At 37.1% G+C, this 8,911-nt stretch overlaps 1 pseudogene; it reads right to left on the bottom strand.

Moving 5' to 3' along the window:
• Nucleotides 1–2,518: 2,518 nt before the first annotated feature.
• LOC109118596 lies at nucleotides 2,519–7,826 on the bottom strand (annotated as a pseudogene).
• Between the last annotated feature and the right edge of the window lie 1,085 nt (nucleotides 7,827–8,911).

The raw sequence follows: 8,911 nt of genomic DNA, 5'->3' as shown, positions 1-8,911 counted from the left end.
GGAATTTAAGTACTGGTGAATTGGAGTGTGGTTTTTAGAGTTAGGATTAGCATTAGATTTAGGGTTAGGGGTAGGAATGGTGTAGAAATACTTATACCTGGGTATGGGATTGTGGGTATGATGGCTAGAATTAGTGTTAGGTTAAGGGCTCAAATTCATGTACCTGAGTTTTGAAGTGTGGGTATGATTCTTAAGGTTAGGGTTTGTGATAGTGTAAGGGTTATGGAAAGTGTTGGCATTCATGTACCTGAGTGTTCAAGTATGGGAATTAGGGTTATGTGTAGGTTTGGGGTCAGGGATATGGATGGGATTCAAGTACTTGATAATTGGAGAGTGAGTATGAAGGTTAGGGTAAGGATTTTTATGAGGGTAAGGTATAGTGTTGGATTTCAAGTACCTGAGCATTGCAGTGTGGCTATGATGGGTAGTGTTAGGGTTAATTAGAGTTAGGGTAGATTTAGGGTAGGCTGAGGGTTAAGGGTTAGGATTAGTTTTGGTTAGCATTTAGGGTTAGGGTTGGCATAGGTGTGGGTATGATGGTTAGGTTTAGGATTAGGGTTGGGCTTGGCTTATATTTAGTATTACTGTTAGGCTTAGAGATCTTTTTGAATTCCAGAATTTTGGTTTTGGTGTGTTGGAGTGAGTATTGCAGAGGGGGGGTTGATTGCTAAGGTTAGGGTTAGTGTTAGGCAATCATTAAAATTAGTGTTGGGATTCATGAACCTGACTATTGGAGTGTGGGTAATTATAAACAGTTTTAGGGTTAGTGTTTGACTTATGGTTAGAGATAGTGTTGGAATTCAGTTATCTGAGTAATGGATTATGAGCATGATAAATAGGGTTATGGTTAGGTTAAGGTTAGAGTTAGGTATACTATTGGACTTCAAGTACCACAGTATTGATATTTGGTGTGATGGGAACTGTTAGGGTTGGTTAGGGTTCGAGTTGGGGTTGGGCTTCAGAATATTTTTACAATGTGTGTACCCATATTTTGTAGTGTATGTTTCATGGTTAGTCTTAGGTTTACAGTTAGGGATAGCAGAAAACTCTTAAGTACCTTGGTGTTGCATTTGGGGTATGATGGTTAGGGATAGCATTATAGTTAGGTTTAGCTTTAGTGTTCATATTCATTTACCTGTGTATTGCAAAGTGGGTGTGATGGTTAGGGTTAGGGTTATTGTTATGGTAAATTTACAGATAGTATTGAAATACACATACCTAACTATTGGAGTGTGGGTATTTTGAATACTGTTAGGGTTATGGTTATGAATATTTTCATAATATAAGTTTCCATGTATTGTAGTGTATGTTTGCTGCTTAGTTTTAGGGTTAGTATGAGGGCTACGGAGAACAGAGGAATTCAAGTACGAGGGTGTTGGATTGAGGGTATGATGGTTAGGGTTAGGGTTAAGGTTCGATTTAGGTTCACTATTTGAATTCATATACCTGTGCTTTGCAGTATGGCTGTGGTGATTAGGGGTAGAGTTATTTTTATGGTGATGGTTACAGATAGTGTTGGAGAGCACATACTTGACTATTGGAGTTGGGTATTGTGAATAGTATTAGGGTTAGGGTTAGGATTAGGGTTAAGGATAGTGTTGCAATTAAATTTCCTGAGTAATGGATTATGAGTATGATGATTAAGGTTATGATTAGGTTAGGATTAGTGTTAGGCATAATGTTGGATTACAATCATTCAAGTGTTGCAATGTGGCTGATGGATAGTGTTATGGTTTGTGGTAGTGTTTAGGTAGGCATAGTTTTGAAATTCAGTACTTGTGTATTGTAATGTATATTTATTAGTTTTAGGGTTAGATCTTGGGTTAGGTGTGTTAGATTTAAAGTTAGGCTTGGACTTAGGGATAGCAGAGAAATTCAAATATGTGAGTATTGGATTCAGGGTATGATGATTAGGGTTAGGGTTAAGGTTAGGTTTAGCTTTTGGTTTCAAGTTCATGTACCTCAGGATTTCAGTTTGGTTATGGTTTTTGGGTTAGGGTCAGGGTCAAGGGGAGGGCAAGGATTAGGGTTTAGGCTCAGGGTTAGGATTGGGTTAGGGTAGGATGTTGTTTAAGGTTTAGGTTAAATTTAGGGCTTGGTGTTAGGGTTAGGGTTCGGTTGGTGTTGGGGTTGTGTTAGGGTTAGGTCTTAGGGTTAGGGTTAGGGATCTTAGGCTTAGGGTGCTTAGGGTTAGGAGGTTAAGGAGGTTAGGATTAGAGGGTTAGAGTTAGGGTTAGGGTGATGCTTGCGGTTGGGTTAGAGTTAGGCTTTCAGATTAAAGGTGAGGGTGAGGGCTATGTTTAAATTTAGAGTTTCTGGGGTAGGGATTAGGGTTCTGATTAGGGTTAAGGTTTGTTTTATGCGTTGGGGTTAGTGTTAGAGGGTTAGACTTACTCTTATGTTTAAGGTTATGTAGGGATAGGGTTTGGGTTAGGATTCCGTGGCATCAGGCACTAAAATGTGCTCATGATATGTTTTATCTGCAGAGTTAATGGGGGTTTGGTTGTTAGGGGTCAGTTTATTCCTGTATAAGATAAAGGTTGGTTTGGAATTCAGTTTGGTCTTCATTCAAGTTTCCTTCAAAACACAGAGAAGCATTAATGGAAGATACCACCTGACGTATTAACCTGTTGATGGTGGCATTGGAGGGTTGTTCAACACCAAGTTGTGTTAGCATATGTCCTAGATGGCCTCCTTGTACACCATGAAGGAACAGTCCACATACTCTATTGTGGAATATGTGGTGAGAGGACAGAGTTGCAATTTTCTACTATAGCGTTGGAATTTCTAGTGGATGGGTAGACAGAATATTCCAATTTAGTCTCCTTGACATATTCTGAAAGCCAGTCAAGTCAGAGCTGAAGTAAATCTGATCCAGTGCCTCCTTCAAAGCTTTAGAAAATAAAAAATCCCTGAAGTTCACTGCTCTATTTTGCCTAGGAAAAGTACATGCAATGTGAGAACTCACAATAAATAAATTTAGAATCACTGAACTGGGTAGCAATGATAGAAACATTTCCCCAAATCTAAATCAATAGAATTTTGATAAAGGACTAGTTTACCATGGGTTGGCTATACAACAAACAAGTACTTTGAAATATACCTGAGTAGCTCTTCTGAAGTGTAGAATGCTCTTTAGAGTTTTACTACAGACTGAACATCCCTTATCCAAAATGCCAAATCCAAAACTTTTTTGAGTGCTGATATGATAAGTGGAAAATTTCATACCTGATTTCCTGATGACAGGTTGCAGTGAAAACACTAAAAATATTGTATAAAATTACCTGCAAGCTATACAAGCTATGTGTACCGGTGTATATAAAACATAAATGAATTTGTTGCTTAGACTTGGATCCATACCTAAAATATTGTAATATATATGCAAATATTCCAAAATCTGAAGAAAAAGACATCCAATACAAATCTGGTTTCAAGTATTTCAGACACTGAACACTGTAAAAGAAAGTAAATATTCAACTGTCTTTCACTGCCCTCCATAAATTTATCTGTATGTGATATAAAGTGAGTCTTTTATCAAGAACAAAGAAAAAACAATGAGGAAAATAATATTGGCCCCATAGAAGATGACATATCTATCAGTTCTACATATTTCATCTATAGTGCTAATGCAAAAGACCTACTGTTATTTGATAATTATGCCAAACCACTTACTTGACAAAGGATCTCCAGATTCAGGTCTTCCAGGAGAATTAACTGTTAGTAAATAGACTAAATAATCTCCAGATAAGATGTGCTTCCTGTTAATTTCACAAGTGTTTTGGAGGGCTTTGAAAATCTGTGATAACAAAGAAAACCCTATCTTATCAGAAGCAAAGGTAAATGGGAGCCACCTGGTGAGTGTGCAGGTTTCTGTTACCCTTCCCACACAAAAAGGTGTCATGAAAGCCAACATCAGGACCCTTGCCCTGCTCTGAGCGCCCAAATGGATGCCAAACATGGAAGCACTGGGTGGAGATGGTGGTACTGATGGATAATGCTGGTGAATTACAGGATTCGTGCATATCAATGAAGTACAGGATTCATACAGGGTCATAAATAACCAAGCATGGCTCAGTTGTAGGAATAGAAGCCACTTGCCAGCTTCCAGATCTTTTCTAGCACAAGTGTGATGATCTCTGCTCCCACAGAGTAGTGCATAGTCATTTGCAGTATCCTCCTTTCTGCTAACAAGCTGGTCTGGGTGGAAAAGTGAACAGTATTTTCCCAGGTGGATCCCATCTTCAGAGGATAAAAGGAGTTTGGTACACACATTCAATTCACGGCTCACCCTTTCCAGCTCTTGTCTCACAAAAGAAGGTATCAAAAGATGCATTCGCATGCTTCATTTTAGAATTTTCCAGCTGATCCTGTGTATTGTCAAGAACAATGAACACCATCTGGCTGAATTCCATGTTCCAGGCAATAGAATTCCCAACACACATTCCCAATCTGGACGCCAGTTTGACCAATGTGAAGGGAAAGGCACTCCCTCTGAAGGAGCCGCAATGAGTCAGAACTGAACAGTGATTAGGCATCATGAGCCATGTTCCTCAGCATTTCTGGTTGCAAATGACAGAAACCCAAGCTAGCATAAGCCAACAAGAGAAATTTACTGTAAAGTTAATCCAAAATGTCCCATGAAAAACAAAAACCAGGGTACAGTTAAGCTTCCAAGACAATTCAACCATAGATGCAAATTTCATTAAAAAGTTTTGTTCAACAAAAATAAATAAGGCTTGTGTTGTATACTGAACTAACAACTAAGACTATATACTAGTCTTAAACATCTTGTGCGAATGTATGTGTAGGATATGTGTATCAGGCCAACTCACCTAAAAAAAATTAGCTAGTTACTGGGAGGGAATATAAACAAGATCAATGTAGAACCTTGTCAAATATCAGAATTCATCACAGGTAAATTGAAGATGTTACCTTTCCATGCTTTAAGATTTTGTATTCATTATTCATATATGCTCTGATGAGGAAAAAATTTCTAAGCTTAAAAGGAGTGGAAATTTGATCAAGGAAAAATTCAACCATTTTCAACCCTAAAATATGAAGTTTCTATACTATAAAAAACTGACGTATATAAAAATGTATTAGATGAAGGGCTATATATAAATCAATTTTATATGCATGGAACACTGGGAACATCCACTAGATAAATAGGCAAATAGCATAAACAAATTAATTATAAAAGCATTACAATTTATAAGAGCAAAAAACAATAAGAAAAATACTTAACTATCTTTTGTAAACATTTATTTAAAGGATTATTCGTCAATCCAAAAACACATTAAACTATCCTTAAATGTTTACCAAAAGAAAAATTATGACATAGGACATGCTCATAATAGAAGAGTTAAAAACCATGTAAGATACCTAATTGTATATAGGGGACCGGGATTTGGCTCAGTGGTTCCACCGCCTGCCTTGCAAGTGCAAAGGCCCAAGTTCAATCCCTGGTACAAAAAAACAAAAACCAAAACAAACAAAAACAAATACACTTTAAGAGTAGAACAAATCTAAAAGAAAATGAGTCAAGATATTGTCTAGTTATATCTAAGTAGTAAGGAACTTTTTTCTTATCTAAACTACTATTTCTTCTACCCTCATTGATTTCTACCACACCCCACATTTAAATCACTGCTCACTTTTTTTTCTAAAGGCAAACATCTTTTGTAGTAATTTAAACAGACACAGTCACCTTGTTTTTAGAGAGGCAAAGAAAAGACAAAAGCCTAGAAACCTCAAGTGATAAGGATTTGATCGCCAGAAGTCCGGAACAAGTCCGCAGGGGTCTCAGGTGTGTTCCGAGGGGGCGCTACCGGAGGGGAACCCCGTGCTTGTCCCTGTTTGAGCTCTCACAAACTCGAAGTTTCAAATATAGAAGTCCCCGCATGCCCTCCCCATCCATCCCGGGCCCAAATTTACAATGACCTCTAGAAGCCACACCCGCAATCCAGCCTGGAATCTGCTTGAGCTCAGCGACACCAAACCCTGGAGCTTTGCCTCTGATTCACCAGACATCACACACACTCCTTTGCTGCAAGACCAGTTCAAGTTCAGTACTTAGTAGAACTTCCGTCTTTTTCTTCTTTTTGCAAGTATCGATCTCTCATGACAAAGGCTGTGAACTTAACTTTGAAAGCACTTAGGACTAATATTCCTACACCTTCTTCCTATGTAAAAATCAAAACAACACATCCCGTTACAATCAGGATTCAAATACCCGTATGTACAAAAAAGACAGTTTCATTCCTCTCCCTCTTGTAAAACTTTAATTGCTACAAATACGTTTACTACTGTAATTGAGTCTAAACTTTGTTCCCTCAATTTAAGTTACAATTGCAAAAGGGGAGGAGAGTGTTCACTGTTTTGTGCCATTAAAAACTTTTAATCTTACATGTAGTTTTTTTGGTACCAGGGATCGAACTCAGGCCATTGCTGTGGCGAGGCGGGCGACGGAACCACTGAGCTAAATCCTGGCCAGGTAGATTTTTCTTACTAACTCCGTTAGTGCCCTCACCTTGTCCTGTATTCTGCTAAGATGAGGTATTCGCTCACAGTATCCACAATAAAAAAAATCACTAACAAAAAATAAATGACTGCTCTTAATATGCTTTAGACATCAGAATAGTACCGTTCTTTTCTGATTCAGCAGAAATAACTTAGCCCGACAAGAAGCAGGTGAATTTATAGCATAACTGTATCTGAAAGTGTTGAAATGCTTCACCTTTTTCTTCTGTTAGCCTTTCCCTCCTTTCCAAACACTCTGTTAAAATTTATTAGCCACAGTGAAATAGATTAAGATCATGAAATGCCCACTAAATATTACATTGATAAGCCACCCCACACATAAATGCTGCTACAACGCTCATTTGAAGTACTAGGAAGGCATACTTTCTAATTAAACTTTTAATATTGGCATCATTGTAGGTTCTTATGCAATTTCAAGAAATAACACAGAAAGATCCCAGGTAGACTTTATCTGTTTTCCCTCAATGAAAATATCTTGCAATACTGTATCATACCCAGAATACTGATATTGAAACAGTCAAGATACACAGCATTCCATTACTACAAGTGTTCTTCATGTTAGAAGGAATAATTATTAAAACAAAAATAATTTTAAAGTTCTAAAATGCTATGGAGAAAATCCAACTCGGTGAGATGAATAAAGATTAAAAAGCAGTTTGAAAGATTGCTCAGTAGAGGATTTTTAATATTTAAGGCACTGAAAATGACTGTAACTTGCATTGAAGAGATTTAAAAGTTTTAAAAGTTGATTCTAAATATAATTATTATAAGTAAGTATGTTCACTATTGAATCCTAAGGATTAAAGAGATGACAGAGTAAAAGTGTACTTTTACTCTGTCACACTTTTATGATCTTAGTAACAGTAACCTGGGCCTTAGGAATAGTTTCTGAGTCCCCAGAAACTCCAAAAGTAGTTGATTTCCACAGAAAAATCAACACTGCAGTTCAGTAACAAGTGTAAAAGCTAAAAGAAGAGGTTCTTGTTTTAGTGCTTCAATTTAAGACGGAAAGATTACAAGTCAACCAAGCTTCACCTTACAGAAGCAAAACCACAGATGACTAGATTAGAGCACATCCAAGTCTGCTTCCCACTTACATGTACGGAAGAAATAAATGTCTCTTTAAAAAATTCTCCTGTATTAAGAAATTTTGACAGAGAAGAAGAGCTAACATCCAGAGTAAAATTTGCCAGGACTTCTGTCAGCAGTGTAGGAGTTCCTGAGCCACATACCATGCTGATCTGAACGCGCCCCTTCTGCCCCTGTGATGACTGAGGAGCAGTCATTTCTAGCTAAGCCTTCTCTCGGGCTCTGATGATGGCTGAAAAGCTTTTATCCCTTAAAGTAGTAGAGTCTCTTTTTAGTTTTTCAGTTCTGAGAAAGCCTGTGTTGAGTGGAAGAAATAAATGTCTCTTTAAAAAATTCTCCTGTATTAAGAAATTTTGACAGAGAAGAAGAGCTAACATCCAGAGTAAAATTTGCCAGGACTTCTGTCAGCAGTGTAGGAGTTCCTGAGCCACATACCATGCTGATCTGAACGCGCCCCTTCTGCCCCTGTGATGACTGAGGAGCAGTCATTTCTAGCTAAGCCTTCTCTCGGGCTCTGATGATGGCTGAAAAGCTTTTATCCCTTAAAGTAGTAGAGTCTCTTTTTAGTTTTTCAGTTCTGAGAAAGCAGCTGTGTTGAGCCTAAACAACCTGTGATAGCGCTGGTGTCAACTACAGATGAATTAATGACGCAGCTGTGTTGAGCCTAAACAACCTGTGATAAAGCTGGTGTCAACTACAGATGAATTAATGACACCTTACTCAAATCTGCTTCCAACATGTACCTATTTCAAAAAGAGAAAATGTCATTTTATTAAAAAATTTTCCTCTCGTTAAGAATTTATTAAGCATTGATAGCGACAGATATGAGTAACATTTGTTAAATAGCATATCAATTTTTTTCTATTACCACTGTATTTTATGAATGTTTTCTCTCTAAACAAAACACAAACAACCTTAAGTATGTAAAGCAAACAAACAAACAAACAAACAAATCATCCTTTTTACTTGCACCTCCAACTTATTGTACCCCATTCACCACCATTTCCAAATATGTGGGGATTTTCTTGTTTTGTTATTATTTATTTTAAAATTATTGTTTTATTATATGTATGTTTTTATTAATTGCTTTAAGACCCGAAAACATATCTTAAGTGATTTTTCTTCACATATTTGTTAAAGTTTCATTTATATCTTGCCACATGTCATTTTTAAAATGTTCCATGAATATTTGAAAATAATGTATAATATAGTTGTTAGATATAAAGCTTTATATGGGTGTACAGATCTATTAAGTCAAACTGTTTTACTAGGTACTCCAGAT

This window comes from Fukomys damarensis, unplaced genomic scaffold, assembly GCF_012274545.1.
Source record: "Fukomys damarensis isolate Sample0158 unplaced genomic scaffold, DMR_v1.0_HiC HiC_scaffold_25, whole genome shotgun sequence".
Classification (NCBI taxonomy): Eukaryota; Metazoa; Chordata; class Mammalia; order Rodentia; family Bathyergidae; genus Fukomys; species Fukomys damarensis.
This window is presented reverse-complemented; position numbering and strand designations above follow the sequence as displayed.